This window comes from Rhipicephalus sanguineus, chromosome 6, assembly GCF_013339695.2.
Source record: "Rhipicephalus sanguineus isolate Rsan-2018 chromosome 6, BIME_Rsan_1.4, whole genome shotgun sequence".
NCBI lineage: Eukaryota > Metazoa > Arthropoda > Arachnida > Ixodida > Ixodidae > Rhipicephalus > Rhipicephalus sanguineus.
Window position 1 is genome coordinate 123,464,311 of NC_051181.1, and position 26,648 is coordinate 123,490,958.

Here is a 26,648-nt window from a genome sequence, read left to right on the forward strand (position 1 = left end):
TCGAGTGAGAGGTATAGAAGAGAGCGAGAAAGAGGGGAGGCCATCTTCTCGAGATGAGTACTCATGCGGGCAACCGAGCGCCAGCTAGGGGTACATCTCTCGCCTTTCAGAAAGACCGTTGGGTACCCTGGTGCACAGGGAATCGGACCCAGCATACTACCCGCATCGGATTCATTTCCGCTGCGGTAGACATAGAGAAAGTTTCTCTATGCGGTAGACTTCCCAGTTTGGTCAGCATCGATAATTTACGCTCCACTGAACCGGCAACTCACACGACATGACTCAAACGAAGAAGGCTTTTTGTGCTCGACTGCTCCCCCGAAAGTTGGCGGCATTGAGTGCCGGCCGCATTCCGATGGATTCGAAATGCTAGAGGCCCTTGTACTTAGCTTTAGGCGCACGTTAAAGAACCCCAGGCGGTAGAAATTTCCGGAGCCGTCTCTCATAATCATATCGTGGTTTTAGGACGTAAGACCCTATCAATGATTATTATTATAAAGAAAGGAACCTTTAGTTTCAGGGCCTTAATTTTGCATTCGAAATATCATTCGGGGCTAATCTCCGTTTTCATGACCTATAGAGAATGGTTCGTTTCTCATAACTGCTTGTTCTTGGGCTACTCGGTGCTTACTGTCCTACATGATCATAAAACTATGACCACTTAGCGCGAAACAACTAATTACATTGTCTATGCTCGCTTTATTTTCACGCGTTTTTTTACTTAAGGTTGTATATACAATACACAACCTTAACGGCGGCTGTGCACTCAATATATGTCCGGCTAGACGAGGCGCTATATCTGCGCACATGTTTTTATGTTCGTTGCGCTTACACGCCACTGTGTGCGCCGCAGCGTCGAGCAAATCTAGGCCGCCTCCCAATCACTATCACTCTCCCCACCTCCTCATGCGCGGCAGTTTCGCGGCGTCGGGGATTTGCGCCCTGCGATGACCCAAATTGCGCCGCGCACTTGTAACGTGTGCGCGCAACGCTTACGTATATATCGCCTCCGAGGCCGGCCGGTTTCGCGTCGTCGTCGTCGTTGGTGCTGCTGCGGCGGTGGGAAAGGGAGGGAAGAAGGAAGGAGAGGGGATAACTGCGGGGCGGTCGTATCTCGATGCGGGCGTGCGGGTAGCCACCCTAGTAACCCTAGTGCGGGTGCCGTCGTCATCTGCGAGTCCTCCCTCCCCCCCCCCCCCCTCTCTCTCTCTCCTTTCTCCCCCTCTGATGATAGCTGATGACGTTTCGGATGCGAAAATGGGGGCGCCACATTGGCATCTGCGTCTATTTTCCGCTGACGGCAAGTGAGCGTTATATACGGCGAATTTCGGTAATTCGACGCTGTTACGTATCGTCGCAGTTGCGTTCTTAAGGCGAAAGTCTCAGATGCTTTAGACTTCCAAAAGCGTTAGACTTCCAAAGTAGATATATTAAAATTGGAACGATACAGAGAATATTCGCATGGCCCCTGCGAAACTAAACTGAAACGCGAAGAGTGACCGTCGGCGTCAACACGAATAACGAAAAAAAAATCGTCACGTGATGACGCCACAGATCGACAAAATTTGTAAAGTCATATGATGACGTCACAGATGACATCTTCGCTTGGTAAAAGGGTTGGCCGATCACGGAGGCAATGCACAGCCGGGTGAGACGCGGAAAGCTTTCGGAGGAGGGGCGGGGAGGGTCAATACGTCGACTGACAAGAAAAAGAAGTTTGCTTTCGCCTTCGAGTCGTCTTAGGCGAATGCATATGGGACCCTGTGAATTTTTTCACTATGGATGTTGGAGGATAAGTGAAATGCATGCTTGAAAGGAATTCGCTTCCTTAACCGAAGAATGAATTTCTCCACTTCCTGCAGTAAGGTAGCATGTCTATTCGATGTTCAAAACCAACTGTGATATAATAATAATAATAATAATAATAATAATAATAATAATAATAATAATAATAATAATAATAATAATAATAATAATAATAATAATAACGTAGCTGCGTGTGCGCCTGTGTGTGCTCGTGTATGTGGTGTCTGCATTATCGAAGGAGTTAATTCCGTGTTTTTCGCACTGTAACGAATTCGCTTATAGGACTCCGTATTTGTTTCATTTCGTTTCATTAAAACACGTACTTTTTTACAGGCTTTGGCGATTTAGCAGACAGAAATGGCGGAGTTTGTTTGGGTTGTCTTAAAGTTCTGCTGTTCAGCTGGATTCGGGCAAAACTGATTTCAAAACATCACAAATAGTGTCGACGACTTGTTTCTTTTTTTTTTATCCATAGGCTGACACTTCAAATCATTCCGCTTCTCTTCCACTCACTCTACAAATCCACGTATAATACACAACGGCTACCGAAATGTATGCTACCGACTTGAATATTTCATATGCTTAAGAGATATTCTAGTTTGCTTTTGTCGCAGATCATTCTATAACTGCTACCGTAGAGTATAAAAGTACTTCATCAACGCATCAATCGCTGTCTTAACAATTTTGGACGTAGCGCTTACTGTATTTTAAGTGATTTTTCTTTATATTTTAAACATTCAACATTCTTTCTTAGACCGCGCCCTTAGTTTGAGGTTGGGTCGCGGGATCGAATCCCGGCCGCGGCGGCTGCATTTTCGATGGAGGCGAAAATGTATGAGGCCCGTGTACTTAGATTTAGGTGCACGTTAAAGAACCCTAGGTGGGCGAAATTTCCAGAGCCCTCCACTGCGGCATCCCTCATAATCATATCGTGGTTTTGGGACGTTAAACCCCAGATATCAATTATATTTTGAGGTTGCCAGGTCTAATTTAGGTAACAGCGCGTTTGAGCTTTTAATCGTGTTACCGCGTGCTTGACCGTGTGGTAAACGTGTTCTCTCCCTTTCTTTCTTACCTTTTTTATTTTTGATTCAGTCCTACAAAGCGTAGCAGGCTCAGGGCAGTGGTTTATAGCGTGCTTACACCACGGCTGAAATACGGAATAACCGAAGCAGAGTGAAGCTGGTTTTTTTTTTTTTTTTCGTCAAGCTCTGTACAGATCGTTCTCATATAGGAAAAGAAAACTCGAGAGTCAACGAAAAAGAAAAAAACTGTTCAGACGTCTCAAAACGGGAATGCCTCTGTCGCAACGCATAGACAGGAAATACCATTATATTTACTTCGACGTAGGTGATCCGCCGGAGGCACCTGTAGCAACGCTATAGGCGCATCCGCGCTCGTCTAAGCCACATTGCGCTATGGGGTGTATAGCGGTTTCTAGTTTTCTAATCTCTGGCTGTCGCCCTACTTATGCAGCGACCCGCACGCTGGAGCCGCGTGAGTGGAAAGTCAAGACGCTATTCGAAAATGTGTCGCGCCACTTGAAAAATCACCCGGAGTGCCCTTGACATTCTGCGATGCCTGTCACGTCTTGGTGACTCGCGGACTCTACATGGCGTCATTCTTCTTGCGTGAGGGCCGCAGCGGTGCGCACGTGCGAGTGGTTATATACATACAGTCGGGATTACGCTTGTCTGGAATGCTTTGGAGTGAGTGAGTGAGTGAGTGAGTGAGTGAGTGAGTGAGTGAGTGAGTGAGTGAGTGAGTGAGTGAGTGAGTGAGTGAGTGAGTGAGTGAGTGAGTGAGTGAGTGAGTGAGTGAGTGAGTGAGTGAGTGAGTGAGTGAGTGAGTGAGTGAGTGAGTGAGTGAGTGAGTGAGTGAGTGAACGCCTGGCATGTAAGCAATCCGCCTTTTTTTTCGACGGTGCCACGGCGCATGCGCCATTCCCCTAGCGGGAACGTCTCGAAACGCTGTGGCAGGGTCTTCGCATGCCTTTCGATCTCGGAGGCCTTTGTTCCGGCGATCCCGGTTGTCCCGGATCACCCCGCAAACCTCCGCACCCCTACCAAAACGGCAGGTGGCAGCACAGGAAAATTGAAAAAAAGCGGATTCTACATGGGTGTTATAAAGAGCGAAGTGACATTTCACATATAGTGCGAGACACACACAGACACACGCACCGCAGCACTCGACAAACTATCTCAATGAGGCCAGTGTTCTGCTGGTCGAGATCGCCTCTTATCTAGTTTTCTTAGTGTGCACATTGAACTGAGTCAGTGCTCCTACTGCGACTGTTACAGACAAAGGTTGTGAGCAAGGAGTACATAAACACGCCGCTAAGGAATATAAGATGGTTGCTGCCCTGACAAAGACAAGTCGACTCGTCAGAATGTTGGTTCCAGTGACATTCCATGTTCATCGATTACACACTCAGCACTACAACCTCCATGTTCCCCTGGACATCTTTATTGTCTCAATTGTTATAGATAAGGAAATGCAGTTTATGTTTGGCCACGTTTAGTACTTTCCGTGCGCGATAGCATGTTTACATCTATCTGAAAGTTCGTTCGTTCGTTCGTTCGTTTGTGTGTGTGTGTGTGTGTGTGTGTGTGTGTGTGTGTGTCACACATTAGTTGGGAGTAAGCGCCGGTCCACGTCCTTTCTGTTTTCCTTTCCGGTCTCCGCTTTTACATCGCTGCGTGAACTTTGTGTGATACCAGAAACTGCATAGGGCTAACTTTCTTCTTTTTGTTGATATTTTAAAGGCCGTGTACCCACCGAAGCCCTGCTATTGAGTCCGTGCTTAGTGGCACGTCATCAGTCATGAGCTAGTCGTGGTGAGCCCAGTACGCGTGCAGTGCTCTTTTTTCCTCTTCATTCCCCATACCCTCACGCCCGTACACTCTAAAAGAAAAAAGGAGTATGTGTGACTCTTTTCGGGTACACTCTAAAAAAAATCGAGTATTTGTGGAGTATTCCTGCCACACAACTATAATCGTCATCCACCTCGCGTACTTTCCTCGCGTTATCACCGCTGTCCCGGCACTTCCCGGTCACGATCGACGCGCGCGTTATCAGCGTGACATAGCATTCTTGATAGGAAAGTGACGAGAGCTGGGTTTTCAAGAAAGGAAACGCGGGCAAGTCAGATGGCCATTATCGTTGTGTGGCAGAAATACTTTCCAAATACTCGATTTTTTTCTTAGAGTGTAGTCCTGACTTTCCACGTATATGGCCCTCTTTAATGAGGTACGTTAACTCTCTTGTGGGTCACACGACTCTCCGTAGAGAGTACAATGATCTCCAAGCAGAGTTGACGTGCCTCTTTAAAGAGGAGTCATACACGTGGCAAGCCAGAACTCTCCAAAAAGAGTCAAATGACTCTTTTCTTTTAGAGTGTAGTAGGGTAGTAAACTGGACGCTCGTCCGCATGATTGGCGTACTTCTTTCTCTCTCTCTCTCTCTCCCTTTCTTTGTTTTTTAGTACCTTGCTCTCTATGCAGATGCGCTTAGCCTTCCTGGCTAAGCTGCGACGTTTTAAAATTAATCATTAACGAGACACATTACACACCGTGACACTTAGTACGTTACTCTCTTCGAGTAGGGGGCGCCACTTACGTATGCCATTCGTTTTACGTCATATTTTGCTTCTTAAGTGGCTTTGTTACGTGCAGCGTTGAGAGGATAGACCGAGCTCACGAACGTTACTCGATCGCTGCCCTTGCCTTTGTTCCTCTCCTCGAGATTGCGACACGAATTCGCTGGAAAGCTGTGCACATAAATGAACTGCTTCGTTTCCCAGAATTCCAGAAAACCGATGGCGTCACGTCCACAGATTCTGTGACATGTAAAAGACTCGACTTGCATGTGCGGTGAAAGCGGTCTTCCTTTGTATTCTTTGTCTTCTTTTTGTTCTCCTTCGCGGTTATATAGCTGGAACGCGTAGACATTCGTTTCGCGGAATTCCCATTCCCGCGCGTGCCGTATTGGTAAAGCCGCTCAACAGCTCGCGTTCCTACCTATTGTTAGCTAGCACGTGCCGCACTCCCGTGAAGCTGTATACGCGAAGGAAATCCTATACGGCTGCATGCCTGAGGCATGCCCACGTTGCACATAGCGATCTTGAGGGAAGTTAGCCCTGTTATATATAAAAAAAAACTGCACTTCCAAGGCTTCCACTTCTTCATTCGATACGTCTCACTCGGCCCTTCAGCGCGTGAGAATGAATTGACGTGCAAATGGGGTGGTCACGCAATCTTATATATATCGGCTTTCACGTGTTACACCATATATAGTTTCTGAGAACCTCTCAGCCGCGCTGTATATGATAGCGTGTCGCGAACACTGCAGCGTTCCTCTGTTTTAAGATTCTAGAACTTGTTGCTATGTGGCAACCCGCGCGCTATGCGTACTTCTAACCGTTTATATTATCGCCTTTATTCACACATTCCTTACCCCCATACTCGCTCGCTTTCCGAAAAAAAAAGAAAAAAAAAAGCCTTACGTTTCTTTTTCCCTCAAATATTGCATTTTTAGGTACTTAGGCGTTAAGCTGTTTTTATTTGTTTCTTTTTCGATGCCGTTGCGCAGTCGCAGTATCACCTAGTGTCTCGTTTCCAGGGGCCTCGCTTCGCGAGAAAATGCGAGAGTGAAAAAGTACCGCGTCATCGTTGGAAGAGGGGGAGTAATCTGCGTGCGTGCGCGCCCACGCCTTGTTAGATCGCGTTGGCCGCCGTCGCCGCGTGCTTATGCGCTCCGAAGTGTGGCAACCTTAGCAGCGGTGAGTCGATCCACCTTTGATTTCGGTTTTCAATGGATCATTCTTACTGCAGCTTTGGCTACGCCTCACCGCCAGCTAACGCATTATGGTCTATATATGAATACACGTGGTCATATGCACAGGTAAATGTACGACGATATATACCGTATTACTGCAGGAAGAAGGCAAAACAGTACCGCTGCCGCAATAAGGAATCATACCATACGGGATGACAAGGGGACGCGCCATGGTGCCATATAGTGCTTATATGGTGTTCGGCTGCTGACCCGAAGGTCGCGGGATCGAATCCTGGCCTCGGCGGTGCTGAGACGCCAGGGACTGGCACAAGAGCTGATCGATGGTCTAGAATCTTCCCATTTCCATTTAGCGCACACGTACTGGCGAATCGACCATTCTAGTGCGATAGCTGCGTGAGTTAGTGCATAGTGAAGTTCCAGATGATGCTGATGATGCCTATATACACGCACTGTCTGGCAACAAGGGAGTTTGTGACGTAATTTTTGTACCACCATGCGCTACATTGCGTTCATTGTACAATAAGACGGAGGTGTTTTTACCGTAAACACATTTAGAGGCTGCTCAGCGATGGTGAGGGAATCGCCAGTGGGAAATAGGGAATTCAGAAGGGAAAGGCAGGGAGGTTAGCACGCAGGCCAACTTGCCAACGTGACAAGTGGTGCTTACACATCCGTAAAGCTGGTACGTGACGTCAGAGAATTCGAATCATCTTTGAGTAATGCACATGAAACGGTTTCAGTTTTCGGATATATGACATTAGATAAACTAAAGCTTTGAATAAGGCAAGCGAAACAACTGCATTTTGCTTTCTTCTTGACGCTGTTGGAATTGAACTTACGCTTGCACCTATAGAATACTGGATTTTTCTTCGATATGATTTCGGCCAGTGCGATAGAGCTCTTCGAGTTTCCCTTAGAACATTGCTGACAAAGAGCGGTCACTGCACACAGATTTAGTGCATTCAACGTACCACACTATTCCGCAAAATGAATGCGTGCAGTGCTAACAAGGCGAATACAGTTATAAAGAAGACTTGCAGAGCGGATCAGTGTGCGTAAGCGGACAATTGACGCTTTCTCGTTAAATAGTGTGGATCTAACATTTTCCTAGCGTCCTCACTGTCATTTGAATGTTCTGCGCAAGATTCGGTAGCTCGTCCAACAACAAGGAGGCAAATTTAGAATTTTAACGGTTCTCCCGCCGTTTCGCCTATAGCTCGTAGCTCTCGCAACGCTTCACGGAATTATAGCGGGCGATGTCTGGCTTCGAGCTACGCCCACATCTGGATACTTAAACAGCCACGCAATCCCTGAACACCTATACATGCGCGTGATAGTTTCGCTCTCCCATCACTGCACGCAATTATCGAGGCCGATAGCTTCAAGTTACACCGCTTACTGTGTCTCTATAAAGCTACTGTAACTTGCGCGTGCGATGGTGCCGTTCCATCCATCGCGCATGGGCGTCGAGCGTGCAAGGTGGGCCGTCACCTGAGCGCGACCTCGTTAGCGGAGCGCCACTCGGCCGAGATGATCCTGATTGTTCCGAGAAGTGTTTGTCGGTTCGGGTGCGCTCGGGTTGCCTCTGTATTATTATTCGTCGGATGCAATCTCGCTTTTCGTTTTTGTCCCGAGCGTCTTTCGTTTCCTTCATTGTAGGAAAAAAGGCGGCGCGTGCGCAGTGCGTCTTCGTGTGTGCTGAGAGCGGCGAGGGCAGGCATCGACACCCGTGCATTGGATCCGTTGCGTGTTAACGAAGAGGAATTGCGTTCATCGTCGCCAATGACGCGCTCTCACACAGACGTTGAAAAACCGTGAAACAAAAAAAGCGACTGAGGCAGGCGTCGTATAGGCAATGGATTGCGTAATTGTTGCTTCTTGGAGGCGCCGTCTTTTTTTTTCTCTCTCTCGTTTTGTTTTCGTAGGAGGGTTCAGTTTGGTGCAGGAATTAACGGTGTTGCGCCGGAAACGTGATTGGCTGAACCCCCGAGCGATGGCAATTGGTAATTGCACGCGTTTGCGACATTTCGTGATGATTGGAACTTGTAGTTCGCGTGAAGCCATCTCTTCGTTTTGTCACTCGAACGTTGCTGTCCTCCTCGCCCCTCTTTCAATACACTCACTCACTCACTCACTCACTCACTCACTCACTCACTCACTCACTCACTCACTCACTCACTCACTCACTCACTCACTGTATTTCTCGATTTCTTTCTCAAATCGCCAGCTATGCGTTACGGAAGCAGTTAGAAACAGGTCTTTCTTTTGTCGAATAGGGCAGGTGTTTCACGTTGCCCCTACGCGAAGCAACGTGCGCGGCGGGAGCATTGGAAACCGCTCTGTTAATCACGTGAATCGAAATTCGCAATACCGAGTTTTCGAACTGCGTCGAAGTTTCAGCTCACTTAGAGAGACAAACTGTCTGCCGCCTTTCCATCTTTCGTTTCCTTGAGATCTTTGTACGAGGTGGACTAGGAAGAAAGAAAGAAAGAAAGAAAGAAAGAAAGAAAGAAAGAAAGAAAGAAAGAAAGAAAGAAAGAAAGAAAGAACCAACGGGCCTGCCATGCAGTTTGCTGCTGGCGTCTCGTCTCGACTCGCAGAGTACGTGCACTCGTGTGTTTGGTGTTATCCTACGCGTACGTGTAAGGAGGGGGGGCCTCCGGAGTTCTGACGACGGCGGGGCGCAGCTGGCGAGCGATAACGCTAATTGCGCGAAAGATAGCGAGCCGCGCGACCCTTTTATTATTTCTTTTTATCGCCCCCGCTTCCTTTCTTTCTTCCCCCCCCCCCCCCCCCGCCTCTTTGTTTTTGTCTTTCTTCCCGCCGCGTCGCTGTGACCTATGTATTTTCCTCTCTGCTACTTGGAGCGCCGCAGAGGACCTTTCTTGTGTGTGTGTGTGTGTGTGTGTGTGTGTGTGTGTGTGTGTGTGTGTGTGTGTGTGTGTGTGCGTGCGTGTGTGTGTGTGTGTGTGCGTGTGGTGTGTGTGTGTGTGTGTGTCGATAGGTGCGTGCGTTCACGTGCATTTAAATTTTTCTGCGCATACTCCGTACTGAGCATAATAGGAGGTACTTGTTTCGTGCTGATAGTTCTTCACTCCTCACGAACTTCGCGTTTTTCTCGGCTACGCCGAGCCTCACACTACTCACTAACACGGAGTAGCTCGTTTCGTGTATTGCGTTGCGGAGCGGCGGCCTGCCAGCCCGGCATTGTTCCGTTCCGTCGCGCAGTTCTTCTTGCAACTGTATACGCTGTCGCGTTTCTGTGCCTCGCCATCTTCTTCTTTTTGCTCCAAACAATGGGGTTTCTCTCACCCGCCGTGCCGCATAACGAATGATGAACGACGTGGGACGCATAAGCGAACGTGTATGCCGTAATAAACGAGCGTTTGGGCTTTAAAATGGTTGCCGGTCACGTGTGCGTCGCATGCTGGCCGCGGCTGTGGTCTGTATACACTTAAGAGCGCGAAGTATCCTTATTTATGCCGGTCGTTAAAAAAAATTATGCGAGGAAGACGGGGTCGCCCGTCCTTGATAGCAGTGTTTTCGAGTTGAGGCGCCGGAGGGAGGGAGTCCCGCCATTAAACGTAATTACATGCTTTTGTTGTTTATATCGCTTGTTTTCATACCTGCGAAGCCACAAGTCGCAGAGTGGTACAGCTGAAAAGCGTTTTCATAACCTAACCTAGCCATGTCCAGCTTGGCTTGCAGTGTGAACGACTGTCCTTCTTGAGGACAGTTCTTACGACTGGGGCTGTTAGCGAAAGCAGATGCTTTCTTAACGGGGGTCGTATTATTAGTGAAGGCGGCCTGCATAACGAACGGTGGCCAACATTTGCGAAAGCGTTTACGTAACCTCACCTAGCCACGTTGAGGCCGGCTTGCAGTGTGAACAGCTGTCTGTCTTAAGAACAGTTTTTATGATTGGGGCTGTTAGCAAGACCACGCGTTAGCTGTTCGTGACGGGAGACATATTATTAGTGAAGGTGACTGGCCTGACGAACGGCAGCCAACGTTTGTGATTGAAACCAACTTATTGAACGCAGACTCTGAATTACGAGACCCTTGTTGAGAACGGCGAGCCGTGTCGGGTTATATATATACATGTCTGAATGGAGGTCCGAACAGCAAGTGGACTTTAGAGCGCGTTGTTTATTGTATGTATATGTTCCGAGAGGGATTTCGATCTCGACTTCCCTGACATAGAAGGAGCTTGTCATGTAGTCTGTACCATGCTTGCACCTTCCTTCTTCACCAGACAGTGTCCTCGTGGGCCGATTGCGTCCACATTATGTAACGGAACATGATGTGCGATGTCCAGTGTCCAATTTAAGACCGCAGTCGTGGACCTATCCCTATGGCAGCGCGGTCTAACAGCGTCTTATAAAGTCACCCGACTTTCAGCACCGCATTTAGTGGCATATATATTATATACTACCTCTCGTTAGCACGGGCTAATGCTCGCTGGTGTTGGCTGAAGATAGCTGAATTGTAGGTAACTATGGCCATCCGCCGATACCTACATTACATCCTTCAATCTCGAACCAGAGTTGTCTATCAGTTTGTGCAAATCTTTAAAGCGCGACAAAATACCGGCACAAGAAACAATGCGTGCTGTCTTTTTTTTTTTTCCTGTAATCCCGTTTTCCTTTTTGTTGCGCATATTAAGTTTTGAAGGTCTAGGTGCACGTTAAAGAACCCCAGGTGGTCGAACTTTCCGGAGCCTTCCACTACGGCGTCTCTCATATTCATATTGTGGTTTTGGGACGTTAAACCCAAGATATTATTATTATTATTATTACGTTTTGAAGGTCAATGAATGCCAGCTAGCGCTTATTTGCTCGATGGAGTGTTTGTGGCGACGACGAAACTGTATTCAGGATATATCTACGCACTGTCGCGAGCGTCGTGTCTGCAGCGATGTTGCTCATCATCAGAAACGTGAGTCATCACGGAGCTGTTCTTTTATATTCTCGCGATGGAACAGATGGGTCGCGTAAGGAAGGAAAGTTTCCACCGCTGTGTTATGGTTTACTGCGTACATCGCCGCAGGATTGCGCCACCAGCGTTGTTGGGTACGGTGCACTTCACTTCCAGTATCCCTGTCGCTTAAGCGAAATGTCCCACTACAGGCCGTGTTGTCCTTTCCTATTTCCCCTGCTCTTTCCTTTTCTTTGTAAAATCTCTCTGATTTCGTATTTTATGCCCCCCCCCCCCGCACACACACACAGAGCGGGAGGAGGGGGGGAGGCATATATATATATTGAGACTGCCGCATAGAGCATACGTGTTTTTACGGCAGCGTTAATTATGCGATTCCGGTAGATCGAATTTCAACGAGTCTCTGGCGTCGATTGCCGATTCTGTTGTTGATACGGTCTGGCAGGAATAAACGAATACGGCAAGCTGTTTCTCAAGAGTAAGCATGTTTTACGGTTTTCTCATACGCCGAAGGAAGAAATAAAATTCACTGCCACACGGGTATGTATCTGCGTAACCCAGCCCGTTGACAAGAGGATAGCCTCACGTCGTAAAAGAACATTAGAACAAAAAAAAAAAAAAACGAAAAACAAGAACAAAACGCTTCACCAATGTCGACATCGTAATAGATTTGACTTCATGTCCTTGCGCCACGTTGTGGATTAGCAAGCGTTTTAAGCATGTTATCGCGCGATGGTTAGTTTCTTTAGGTATAAATGTTTTATTCAATCATACGTTCCTTAAAGTATGAGCGGGCTGGCCCGAGAGAGCCTTTAAACACTGCAAAACAAACTGTGCGCAGCCGATGCTATTCGAATAAAACTTGCACGTCTCTCTCTTCTCTGCGTGTGCTCGCGACGTCGTCAACAACCGAGACGCCGACGGCGCCGCGATGTTTCTTTCGAGCCCGCTGGAAAGCGGAAACGCAGTTTCGTGTTATGTTTTTCGGCTCAGAGTCTGTTTTTTCGTCTTCAGATGGTTTTCTTCACTGCACACGTACGCTCGGTACGGTAAGCACTGCGACGATCTCACGTCGTGCCCGGTGTGTCCCCTTTCTCTTCGCACGCTTGGCTGCTCAGATTTAGCATACGCCACCTGGGAAACTGCAGGCGCTGGGTGGCTAGGAGCTTGCAACTTTGTTGCTACGTGCAGCGCCCCGCCGCTCGCTTGGCACGGCTGGGTATAATACTCGCGATTCTCTCCCTCTCTCTCTCTCTTTTGAAGGGTGTACACGTGGTGTAATAGTAGCACTGTATACAATCTTGAAGGAAGGCTGCTCTGTTCCAGCGACCGTGAACCGTCTCGGTCTGGCATTTCTTATTATACAACTTGATTACAGCGGTCATTGTTCGCCGGATTGCGTATAATCTTACTCGCCGCTTGCTCGCGTGACTGAGCAAGATATACGACGGCAGGTGTCATTCTATAAAGGCAGGAGCGACGCACGGATTGGTTGGAGGCTCGAGCGAAAGTTCTTTGTTCTTGGCTGTGTCGGTGGACGCACTACGAACCAACGTTACCGAATGCTACAAACGATGGGCCGCGTGCGTTGTTCAGCATGATTCGGGCGTACAGACAAAAACACCTAGACACGCAGACAGACTGAGAAGCATTAAAATTCGCAGGGTTTCTTATACATTCACCTGAGACGACTCGAAGGCGAAAGCCGTCTTTTTGTCTCTTCTCAGTCGATGTGTTGATCCTGCCCCGTCACCCACCGACACCTTTCCATCACCTAACGTGGTTTTCCACTGCCTCCAAGATCGGAGGCGCCTTACCTGGTTTTGCACTGCCTCTGTGATCGGCACACCTTTGACCAAGCGATGATGTCATGTGATGGCGCAATCGTGTGACGTCACTATTTTGGACGATATGCGACGTCATAAGGTGATGTCATCATGTGACGATGATCTTTTGCATCACTCGTGTTGACGCCGCCGACGCGAGACGCCGGTAAATTTTCGCGTTTGATGAGGCATCTAATAAGGCTCTCGCCTTAATAATAATATTTGGGGTTTTGCGTGTCAAAACCACGATATGATTTATGAGGCACGCAGACTGAAATACATGCAATACACGAGGGTTGCTATTGTAAAACTTGTTGTTGGGCTAGTTGGTGCATACTTCATCAAATTAGAAGACGGAAACCGCCAAGACAAGACAGGCGAAATGAAACAGTTCTTTCCTTTCGCCTGTATTTTCTCGGTGGTTTGTGTCGTGTAATTTCATGAGGGTTGATTTAGCGTGCCGGTGGTGAATTACTGTTTTTTTGAATGGGCATTGTATCCATTGTCTCATTGTATCCCGCTGAGTTCTTTTGTACCTCATGTCACATCTTAGTCATGTATATAAGAGTAATGATGTGTTCACTACAAGATAGTGATATTTGACGTGGCACATAGCTGTGCCGATGTGTACGTGCCCCTCATTACCGAAACGTTTTCAAGTTCTTGTTTTAGGGGCGAAGCTCCTTAAAGGGGTCATGAACCACTTTTCCAAGTAATGATCTAATGGCCTCAGTATCGGAGTGTACTGCCTCCCGAATCGATTGCCACAAAAATTTCTCGAATCCGTCAAGAATCAGCGGAGTTACGGGGGTTTGGCGCACGCTCCCAGCGCTTTCTCTCTTTTCTCGTGCCGACGAGCGCACTGGAAGCTAGACAGGGAGGGATGGCATGGGGGAAAGAAGTTACGCCAGCCCGCGTCATGAAACGCGATCGCTCTCCCGCTGTGATTCGCTTGCGCGAGTGCGGCTACCGTGTACTGAGGAGTGCGGCGCCGGCAGGTGGCGGCACCCCGCGGCAAGAAGCGCATCTGATCCGAACGCCGCTCTCGATTTACGTCGGCTACCGGCCAATAAGCATGCTATGTCTCTTGCGACGTACAGCGGACAGACGCCCCGCCCACCGACGAGAGTGAGAACCGGCCTCTGTTTGAAAAGAGGGTGCCTGGGGAAACGGCAACTTCGCGCTCCGCTTGTGGCCATTACGCGGCGCGCACGACTGTAATATTGGCAGAGCAGTTCATAGCCGTGTCAGCTTTCCGCAGGATGTGTTTTTTCAATCAGCCCAAGGGTGCTTCATGACCCCTTTAAAGCGGAACCCGTTCGTCCCCGTCGCAGTGCGAAACCAATGTTAACGCTAGTACCAGATCTTGACCTCCAAGGTGGTGCCGGTGGGAGATTTCTCCTGTGCGTTGTTGAACAATAAAAAATTTGCAGCGTGCGCGTTAACTAAAAGCCGAATTCTTCTGTCTCTCATTCCCCATTAGCAGCCATTGGCATGTTCCAGTAGGAAACGTTAGTAGATGTAGAAGTGTAACTGTTAGCTAAAAGCCGACTTCATCTGTCTCTCATTCCCATTAGCAGCCATTGTTTACCTCCAAGGTAGTGCCTGGTGAGATTTCTCCTGTGCGTGATTAAAGAATAAAAATTTTGTTCAAAACGCCGTTGATTGATGAAATAAACCAACGAAAGACGCCAGATGTTTTCTAAAAGCAAAACGAAAAGACGCCAGATGTTTCTAAAGCAAAACGAAAAGACGCCAGCTGCTTAACGAAAGACGCCAGATGTTTCTCCTCTCCTATCATCATCATGAACGGGTATATGTGCCACAGAATTTGGGCAGATCCCAATACTCACCGCTACTGCGTGGCCTGTAATAACCCTGACGGGTGAGAGAATGAGTACAAAGAAAGAAAGAAAGAAAGAAAGAAACAGAAAGACGGAAAGGACGATATAAAAAAAAGAAAAATTCCTTCCGAAAAAAATTCTTCACGAGACGGAATTCGAACCCGCGTACCCTCGATATGAAGGCGAGCGCCCTAACCAGCCGGCTATCCAGGCACGCTATAGCATAGCATAGCATAGCCTTGTATGTGTAGTAGGGGGATGGGAAATGGAAGTGAGCGACAGGAGGAGAGATGTGATGGTGTGATCGTGAACGCATCTCGAAGCCGCGCATCTCGAAGCTAATGTCGAGTCGAGTCGAAAAAACTTTACTGCAAGGGAATTCAAGACCTCCCAGGCCCCTGTGTCCCCGCGCGACCCCACCACACTCAAACGTTCATGTCTAATAAGTCCATGACGCTGGTAGCCCGGCGGGCGGCGATCTTCTGCCTTGCCGGGCCCGTGGAGCGTCGTGAGGTCTCCCAGTCCTCCCAGGTTTTGAGTGGCACCGACCCGCCGGGAGGAGGAGAAGACGGACAGGCCAGGAGAATGTGGGTTAGGTTTGCCCTCGGTGCATTGCACAGGGGGAAGGAAGGTGGGGCGTGTCGGTCGACGGGGAGTACGAGCGGCGACGGGCCCGTGCTTCGCTGTGCCCAGCTTAGCGCGACTTAGCGCAAACATTAAATTTTTTTTTTCTGTTAAGATACCCCTACTTCCCGCCGTCCTCGGCTCTGCGTTTACTGGGTAAGCGTACGCGGCCGGCCTGCGCTTTTGAGACTCCGTAACGCTGCTTCGTGACGGTGCTTCGTAACTCTATCATAGCAACGGTCCCGAGTAGCAGCTCTTCGATTTCTTCCCGTAACGGACAACGATTGCACCATTCCGGTTGATATATATCTTTCCTCGCACTGCTGTACCACTTAGCGGTTGCTTAACTGCGAACAAGAAGAAAGTGCGCTACATATATCTTCCCAATCTCGCGCCGTTGCGTGCATGCGTCCCTCCTGTGTAGAGAGAGAGAGAGAGAAAAAAGATGGCGACTCTCACCTTTTTCTAATCCCGTGCGCCTTGCGATCGCAATCTCGACTCGAGCCTGAATAAAATATGAGACTCGACACAGGCAAAGCATAGAAGAAACTTGTGACATGTGGCTACTGCCGCCGGTATATACTTCCTATATTGTGGAGAAAGTTTCCAGGGTCGACTTCTTTGTACGACAGCGCGCGCCACGCGCACGTGGCTTCCCTTTCCCTTGGCACCGGCCGCGCTCCTATTATCCATTAATCCGCGAAGCTTAGAGATCGCTATCTGCACACGCACGCGGAGAGCAAATCGCGCATCCGTCGATCGTGCGGTGGCGTCCTCTGGCCTCGTGGCTGTCTACGTATACTGCCTTTGGGAGGTTGCTGGTGTGTGTGTGTGTTGTGCGTGTGTGTGTGTGTTGTGTGTGTGTGTGTGTGTGTGTGTGTGTGTGTGTGTGTGTGTGTGTGTGTGTGTGTGTGTGTGTGTGTGTGTGTGTGTGTGTGTGTGTGTGTGTGTGTGTGTGTGTGTGTGTGTGTGTGTGTGTGTGTGTTCTTCTATGTTCTCTGCCTGTTTAAACGCCTCGCGTGAGTTAGTCGACTGCTCGAGAAGTCGTCCGCTTCCTGCCGTTATCTTTCGTAGAAAAGTGAGGAAAGAAATGAATATACGCAAATGGAAGCCACGCTATTTAATTTGATGTCTCCACCTGCCGTTCGACGCGCGGCATTCAACCAGCGCTTCCCGCAAAATGTCCACGCTCCCCCACCCAAAGGCGTGCAGTATAAGAGACGCCGTCCCGACGAAAAAAAAAAGAAAGAAAAAGAAAATTCAGAAGCCCATGTATTATCGAGAAAATGGGTGCAAGCAAAGCTTGCCGTGTGCGTGCCCAACGCACTACATTTTAGGGGCGAAGCTCCTTATAGCGGCACCCGTTCGTCCCTCGTAGCGTAGTATGTAACCAGTCTTACGCTTTTATCTGCAAGGTGGTGCCGGTGGGAGATTTTTCCTGTGCGTTGTTGAACAATAAGAAATTCGCAGCGTTAGCTAAAAGCCGACTTCTTCTGTCTCTCATTCCCATTAGCAGCCATTGTTTACCTCCAAGGTAGTGCCTGGTGAGATTTCTCCTGTGCGTGATTAAACAATAAAAATTTTGTTCAAAACGCCGTTGATTGATGAAATAAACCAACAAAAGACGCCAGATGTTTTGTAAAAGCAAAACGAAAGAACGCCAGATGTTTTCTAAGCAATGGTTTTCTAAACAATGAAAATTCACAGCGTACATGTAAAATTAAAGTGAGCTGCAAGTCGTCATAACTCTCATCGAACCTTTAGTATAAACGCGCCCGATCTGACGTCGGTGATGATGTACTGGGCAGAATTCACGGAAGATTCACGGTTTACCGATGAACCTCCGCAGCTTCGCCCACTCATCATCATTCACTCCGTGGATATGCTGTGATTTTTTTTTTATGTATTTCTATCGCATCGCGCAATATGCTCCCTCCTAACTGTTTCCTTGCTCGAGTGCCTGGAATCGGACCTTTATCCGCGTGCTTAGCAGCTTTAGTTGCTGCAGGCAACAACGACGGTCACGCGTTCATATTCAGGCAACAATGAAATGCGGCAACGTGGCACGACAAGTGAGCTCGATAAAAGATCAGATTTCCCTATCAGAAACGGCTGATCGCCTACAAGCCCACGGTCGAGATAGCATCGGTTATTCGGAAAACGGCGCATACAGATACGCATGTTACGGGAGCACCTTTGAGAGGGACACATTTCTTGCGCGCTCGCCGGCGCTGGAGTTTTCGCGTACGACGCCGCCACCGAAATTGATGAGTCCTAACAAGCTTCGCTTGAAAGCTTTCACCCGCGTGCGGACTGCGCTAATTAATAATAATAGGTCTTGGTGTTTTACGTCCCAAAACCACGATACGATTATGAGGGATTCCGTATATAGTGGAGGACTCCGGAAATTTTGACTGTCTTGTGTCCGTTAACGTGCACCTAAATCTAAGTACACGGATCGCTATAGTGTTTCACCTCCAGCGAAATGCGGCCGCCGAGGCCGGGATTCGATCCCGCGACCTTCGGGTCATCAAGACACTAATTATTAAGGCAGGCTCCTTGGTTTTCTGGACTAAATGCGCGCCATTTTGCTCAAGAAACTAATTATCTATGTTTCTCTTTTAACTTTTTTTTTTGTCCACGTGGGACGCCGTAGGCGTATCGCGTATTACGCCACGTACAGTCGAGCGCGATTTGAAGGTTATCGCGCGAGCGTCGACCAAGAACTACAACAGCGCCACGGCCCCAGAATCGCCTTTCGAGGAGAGGGAGGTATCAGGCAGGCTTCCCCCACTCGTTCCTTAACACTCCCGTATGAGGAAGGGGCACTTTCATTTATATATTTTGTTCAACTTAGCAAGCCGTGCAAACGAAGTAGTGCGAAGCACCAGCTTTACCATATCTTTCCCACCAATTTTGTTAGCGTCCGTGGAGATAAGAGCCAACGAAGAATACGCTAGATCGCAACAAATGAAAAGCTTAAAATAGAGAGAAAGGGTGTAGAATTCGTTGTAGGGGCGCCTGTTATAGCATGGAACAGCCAACGAGGGCGAGAGGAATGCGTAATCTTGATTTTCACTGTTCCGAACCGTATACCGCTATAGTCCCCTGGGACGCTAGGCCGGTCGACGCTCGCGCGATAACCTTCATATTGCCACGCCCACTTTTTGTCCTATTTTGATGTTTTTTGGGTTTGACCAGCAAGGGCGATTATCAACGCTCGACGCTGCCCGCGAAGCAGTGTTCGAGAGACTTCTCGATCGTAGTAGATCGTTTTGTTAAGATTTCGCGCCGCACGCGAATGTTCCAGCTTTATCGAGAGATAACGCCGCCACCAGCGATATCGCTGGAAAGTTCCATAGCACCTGTATAAAAAGCGACGCACTTGACCGCTTGTCAGTTGATCGACGGACGACGCCCTGTTCGCCGCTATCATTGTACAGCGTGTATTGCTGTAGTTCTAGTTCTCATTTTCCGGCCACAAGTTCGGCCGAATAAACAGTTTCATCCTGCAAACGCCGACTGCTGTCTTCGTCGACGTCACGACCACGTGACATCTGGTGGAGGTGCTGCTTCATGATCCGGACGCCACCGCGGAGCGCTGACCCAAGCCCAAGCCGCGAAGAAGACGACTCTAAGGTCAACCCGGATCCTCGAACCAGCCGCCGGCAGAAGGGACTACAACCAGAGTACGGGCTCCTTCCCGAAAACGCCAGGCAGCCGAAGACCATCACATCTACCGCCGAGACGATGACAGACCCCCTGCCACCTACAACGGTCGTCATGCATCAACCGAGGGAGCCGCCGACATTCCGCGGATCACCATGCGAGGATCCAGAAAGCTGGCTGGAGGCATACGACCGGGTCTCCACGTTCAACAACTGGGACTGCGACGAGAAGCTACGCCATGTCTACTTCGCCCTTGAAGATGGCGCAAGGACCTGGTTCGAGAATCGAGAGTCCACGCTAACATCATGGGACCTCTTCCGCACCGGATTTCTCCACACCTTCACGAGCGTCATCCGGAAAGAAAGGGCTGAAACCCTTCTCGAGACCCGTGTACAGCTCCCCAATGAGAACGTCGGACTGTACACCGAAGAAATGACTCGCCTATTCCGCCATGCCGATCCAGCCATGTCCGAAGAAAAGAAAGTTCGCTTCCTGATGCGGGGAGTGAAGGAGGAACTCTTCGCCGGACTTGTGCGCAACCCGCCGAAGACGGTCTCGGAATTCCTTTCGGAGGCCACCACAATCGAAAAGGCACTAGAAATCCGCACTAGGCAGTACAACCGCCGCATTCCTACGACGACCTACGGGGAGGTTCAGGCGCTGCAGTCTGATGACCTGCGTGACACCATCAGAGCGACTGTGCGGGAGGAGCTGCGCAAACTGTTACCTTCGCCGCAGCATCAAGTGGATTCAATAGCCGACGTTGTCCGCGAGGAAGTCCGCCAGTCGCTTGGAATTCCCGAAGCACCGCAGGCTCAGCCGGAAGCCATGAGCTATGCTGCTGCAGCCCGACGCAACGCCCCCCCTCCTCGCCCACGTCAAGACGCCGCGCCGCCGCAGCAGTTCCGCCGCCAGGCACCGCCGCCACCCCCACCGACGCCATACCGCCCGCCGACAGGACAACGCTGCGCCCCCCGAAAGACCGACGTTTGGCGTGCCACTGACAACCGACCGCTCTGCTATCACTGCGGGGAAGCCGGCCACACATACCGCCGATGCCAGTATCGACAGATGGGGCTACGCGGATTCGCCGTCAACGCGCCGCGCCCGCAGCCAGGCGAACGGCCTCGCGACATCGACGACTACCTCACCGGAACACAGTGGGAAGAACGACGACCTTCCCGCTCGCCGTCGCCCGGCCGCTACATGTCACCGCACCGCCGGCAGTACACTGGCCCAAACCGGGGCCGGTCGCCTAGCCCGTATCCGGGAAACTAAGGGCAGCAACCGATGGAGGTGCGGTTGCTGTACGACGAACTGCCGAAGATCCTCCGCGGCCGCCGACGACGACCAACGCGACGAGACCTTCAGAACACGACGCAAACCGGACGGAGCCCTCACGACGAAACTTCGCGGCCCGAAGAAAACCTGACGACGCAACGTCGAAACAGCGGGACAAATCGACTAAGCCGTGATCCGACGCCACGACCTAACCGCAACGCAAGACGACGAACAAGCGACCTCGATGTTCTTATCGACGGCCACAGCGTCACAGCTCTCGTCGACACCGGAGGCCGACTATTCCGTCGTCAGTGGGCCATTCGCCACCAAGCTGAAGAAAGTAAAGACCGCTTGGAGTGGACCAGAAATCCGGACAGCTGGAGGCCACCTGATAACGCCGATTGGTGTCTGCACGGCGAGAGTCACCATCAATAACCGCACTTATCCTGCGAGCTTTGTAATCCTAAAAAACTGCTCCAGGGATGTGATACTAGGAATGGACTTCCTAAGTGACCACGGCGCCGTTATCGACCTGAGGTCTGAGTCGATAACACTAACCTCAGACAAAGCGCTCCCGCCCCACGCGACGCCAGGGAACCATGCACTGTATGTGATTAGAAGAGCAGGTGACCGTTCCGCCACGCTCCAGCGTCATTATTTCCGTCGGCACCGAAAAACCTGCGAACCTTGAATGCGTAATCGACGGCGATCAGCAACTACTCCTGAATCGTCAAATTTGCGTCGCAAGAGGTATCGCCGAGCTGCATGACGGTAAAGCAAAGGTACTGCTGACAAACTTCAGCCACGAATATAGGCACCTCAACATGGGTACGACGGTTGCCTACATCGACGAATGTGTAGCCGCAGCGATGCTTTCGCCCTCTTCGATGCTGTCGAACCTGCTCGATGAAAAGAGGTCCCGAACGGGATTTTGACGTCAACCCGAGCCTTCCGAAGGTCAAGCAAGATTAAGCTCAAAACCCTGCTCCTGCAATACAAGGACTGTTTTCTCGTCGTCATCGCGGGTCCGACAAACGCCCCTTGCTAAGCACCGCATTATAACAGAAGAAAATGCTCGACCACTCCGTCAGAGTCCCTACCGGGTTTCGACGCGGGAACGGGAGGCCGTGAAGAACAGGTCGACGAAATGCTATGCGACGACATCATCCAGCCGTCGAAGAGTCCGTGGGCATCCCCCGTGGTGCTAGTGAAGAAGAAGGATGGGACTCTTCGTTTTTGCGTCGATTATCGTCGCCTGAACAAAGTCACGAAGAAGGACGTGTATCCCCTTCCCCGGATAGACGACACCCTGGATCGATTACACAACGCAAAGTACTTTTCGTCGATGGACCTCAAAGACCGGTTACTGGCAAATAGAAGTCGACGAGAGAGACCGAGAAAAGACTGCCTTTATAACGCCAGACGGCCTGTTGAGTTCAAGGTCATGCCTTTTGGTCTTGCTCGGCACCTGCGACTTTTCAACGGGTATGGATACAGTACTGGCCGGCTTGAAGTGGCAGACGTGCCTCGTGTACTTGGACGACGTCGTAGTGTTTTCCTCAAACTTCGACGAACACCTTCGGCGCCTTGAAGCTGTTACTTCAAGCAATCAAGACCTCCGGACTCACTTTGAAGCCTGAAAAGTGCCGCTTCGCGTACGAGGAGCTCTTGTTCTTGGGTCATGTGATCAGCAAGGATGGTGTTCGCCCGGACCCGCGGAAAACAGCTGCCATCGCTGACTTCCCGACGCCCACCGACAAGAAGGCCGTACGCCGTTTTCTCGGCTTGTGCGCCTATTACAGACGTTTCGTCAAGGAATTTTCACGGATCGCCGAGCCACTGACGCAACTCACGAAGGCGGACGTCGAATTCAGGTGGGAAACATCGCAAGTTCAGGCATTTCAAGAATTGAAACGACGCCTGCAGACGCATCCGATACTTGCGCATTTCGACGGGCACGCCGATACGGAAATCCACACCGACGCAAGCAGCGTAGGACTCGGCGCCGTCCTTGTGCAGAAGACCGACGGATTGGAAAGGGTCATCAGTTATGCTAGCCGGTCGCTATCAAAGGCAGAAATCAACTATTCCACAACAGAGAAGGAGTGTCTGGCCATCATCTGGGCTACATCGAAGTTTCGCCCCTACATCTACGGCCGGCCCTTCAAAGTTGTGAGCGACCACCACGCCTTGTGTTGGCTAGCCAACTTGAAGGACCCTTCAGGTCGCCTCGCACGGTGGAGCCTAAGACTCCAAGAATTCGACATTACCGTCGTTTACAAGTCCGGAAGAAAACACTCCGACGCCGACTGCTTGTCTCGTGCCCCCGTCGACGCACCGCCGCAGGACGACCACGATGATGACTGCTTCTTGGGAACCATAAGTGCCGACGACTTCGCTGAACGACAGCAAGCCGACCCGGAACTCAGGGGCCTTGTGGAATACCTCAAGGGCAGGACCGCCGTTGTTCCAAAAGTATTCTGGAGGGGATTGGCGTCATTTCACTTGAAAAACGACGTCCTCGTAAAGAAGAACTTCTCTCCGGCCCGGGCCGACTACCTCATCGTTGTACCTTCGGCACTGCGACCAGAGGTTCTGCAGGCCCTGCACGACGACCCGACGGCTGGCCACCTCGGCTTTTCCCGCACGCTCGCGAGGATACAGGAAAATAATACTGGCCACGCCTTCCTGCCGACGTCGCCCACTACGTTAAGACTTGCCGAGATGCCAGCGACGGAAGACACCGCCGACTAGGCCAGCGGGACTTCTGCAGCCAATCGAACCACCTCACCGGCCGTTCCAGCAAATCGGGATGGACCTACTGGGGCCGTTCCCGACGTCGACTTCCGGCAACAAGTGGATCGTCGTAGCAACTGACTACCTCACCCGCTACGCCGAGACAAAGGCCTTGCCCAAAGGCAGTGCCGCCGAGGTAGCCAAGTTCTTCGTGGAGAACATCATCTTGCGTCATGGCGCCCCAGAGGTCCTCATCACAGGACAGAGGTACCGCCTTTACTGCGGACCTAACTCAGGCGATCTTAAAATACAGCGAGACGAGCCACCGCCGCACCACCGCCTACCATCCGCAGACCAATGGCCTCACCGAGCGTCTAAATAAGACCATCGCCGACATGTGGCCATGTACGTCGACGTTGAGCACAAGACGTGGGACGCCGTCCTTCCGTACGTGACCTTCGCTTACAACACGGCCGTCCAAGAAACGACGCAGATGACGCCGTACAAGTTGGTTTACGGAAGGAGCCCGGCGACGACACTGGACGCCATGCTACCGAATGTCACCGACGAAGAAAACCTCGACGCCGCACGCTTACTTACAACGTGCCGAGGAAGCTCGACAGCTCGCCCGCCTGCGCATCAAGACCCAGCAGCACACCGATAGCCGTCGCTACAATCTGCGGACCGACGCTTCGTGGAATACCAGCCCGGCGACCGCGTCTGGGTCTGGACGCCGATACGCCGACGTGGCCTTAGCGAAAAACTCCTTCGGCGATACTTCGGACCCTACAAGGTTCTTTCGACGTCTCGGCGCTCTGACTACGAGGTCATCCCGGACGGCATTACGAACTCCCAGCGACGCCGCGCACGGGCTGAAGTCGTCCATGTCGTGCGTCTTAAGCCGTTTTTTGCACGTTAGCGAACCTGGGGATTCTACTTTTACCTTTGTTATTGTAATTTATTTATGTATGCACTTGTGTTTTTTTTCTCTTCTTTGTTCTTTCGCAAGCATCGGGACGATGCTTTTTCAGAGGGGGGCAATGCCACGCCACTTTTTGTCCTATTTTGATGTTTTTGGGTTTGACCAGCAAGGGCGATTATCAACGCTCGACGCTGCCCGCGAAGCAGTGTTCGAGAGACTTCTCGATCGTAGTAGATCGTTTTGTTAAGATTTCGCGCCCGCACGCGAATGTTCCAGCTTTATCGAGAGATAACGCCGCCACCAGCGATATCGCTGGAAAGTTCCATAGCACGTATAAAAAGCGGACGCACTTGACGCTTGTCAGTTGATCGACGGACGACGCCCTGTTCGCCGCTATCATTGTACAGCGTGTATTGCTGTAGTTCTAGTTCTCATTTTCCGGCCACAAGGTCGGCGAATAAACAGTTTCATCCTGCAAACGCCGACTGCTGTCTTCGTCGACGTCACGGCCACGTGACAATATCGCGCTCGACTGTACATTGAATGTTCCGGTCACGCGTGTGGCGTCGATGGCGAAGAAAGGCATAGCCGTAAAACTCCACCGCGAAACGGCTTTTTATCGCCCCTAGTCGCCAGCGGCACTTGAAGTTGTCGCTGAGCGCGCGTACAGGTTCGAATACACTTGTCTCGAGGGCTATGTAACGCGTCGTATATCCGATGAGTTTCGATCGGGCTGTCATTGGAGCAGGATCGTTCGAATTTCTTTCTTTCTTTTCTTTCTTTCTCTTTCTTCTTTCTTTCTTCTTTCTTTCTTTCTTTCTTTCGTTCTTTCTTTCTTTCTTTCTCTTTCTTTCTTTCTTTCTTTCTTTCTTCTTTCTTTCTTTCTTCTTTCTTTCTTTCTTTCTTTCTTTCTTTCTTTCTTTCTTCAAGATTTGGGCAATCAATGCTAAAGTCTGAGATGTATCTGAAAGATTGCGAAACTGCCTATGTAAAATTAGTATACAGCTCAATCGTTGGATCGAAAGTGAATAACGCAATGCTCCTGTTGCAATGGTGGATATCTATCATTAGCGTGCGTTACCCAACGCAAGCCATCATTAAGCCAACACGTGGCAACACTGTAGCCGGCATTTGTCAACAGTAGAAGCCGCAGCAGTAGCAGTCCTATAGCCAACTTTAGGCGACATTAATCAGCGCTAAGCGCTTACTGTGCTGGTTTTCTACCTTAAATACGCTAAACGATCACCGTTTTGCCGCTCTTCACTAATCGTGAGGAGTATGTTGAGATATATAATCACATCAGTACAGCGCACCCAGGATTTCTCTCGGGAGAGCGGATGGTGGTGAAATTTTGACAAGATCATGGGACTGCAGGGGAGGGGGCAGGGGGTGGGGGGAGCAGCCACCTTCCATAATATGCTATCTTTTAACGCGATAGCGTTAAAGAGCTCGTATCGCAGAAATTGCGCTGTCGGCGTCGGGGCCGTTGGTTGTGAGCGAAAAATCATCATCATGTCCGTGACCGAAAAATCGAAACAAGCTGCAAATTAAAATAAATAATAAAAACGTTGGGTCCGAATGAGAATCGAACCCAGGCCGTCTGCGTGGCAAGCAGGTGTTCTACCACGCAGCCACGCCTCTGCTTGGAGCTGCACTGAAAGTAACTTCATGCTTCCCAAAACTACGAGTCTGTATACAGGTGTCACAGTACGAGATGTAATATCGAAGTAGTATTGCGTGGTACAAAGTGTACATTGCCATGCCAATACACCATGCCAATATCATAACGACTTCGTGGTTTAAACACAGCCACCCATTACAAAAGGCACACACATTACTGCGCGTATTCCCTTAAGACCACGTAGGCGGTGCATCGCAAATTCGAAGAAGTTTTCTCGCGCATAATTGCTCTGGTTTAAAGCATGCTACACATTACATAAGGCACACGCCTTAGTGGGCGCATTCTGTTAAACCCTCGTAGTGTTCGAAACGCGCAGTAGGAACAGAATATCGCTATCGCGTCAGCTCTAAAGGCGAAGCTTAAGCGTCCCCCAATTTTTTTGCCTCACTATAGGAATCCGACCAGAAAATAAAGTGCCAAATATACTATCAGCGGTTTGCGCTCCTTCAGTTTGGGGTTAACGAGTGAATATAGCACATACATTTCTTGAGTCAATCAAGGAAAATTAGACCCCAAGCCATCCT

General features: G+C 50.1%; 1 protein-coding gene and 1 pseudogene across 4 annotated transcripts in view; both read left to right on the forward strand.

Moving 5' to 3' along the window:
- LOC119396324 (solute carrier organic anion transporter family member 74D) overlaps positions 1-26,648 on the forward strand; it is a 192,552-nt gene that overhangs the window by 118,108 nt on the left and 47,796 nt on the right. The window lies entirely within an intron of this gene.
- On the forward strand, positions 1,411-1,476 carry LOC119398086 (U6 spliceosomal RNA; annotated as a pseudogene).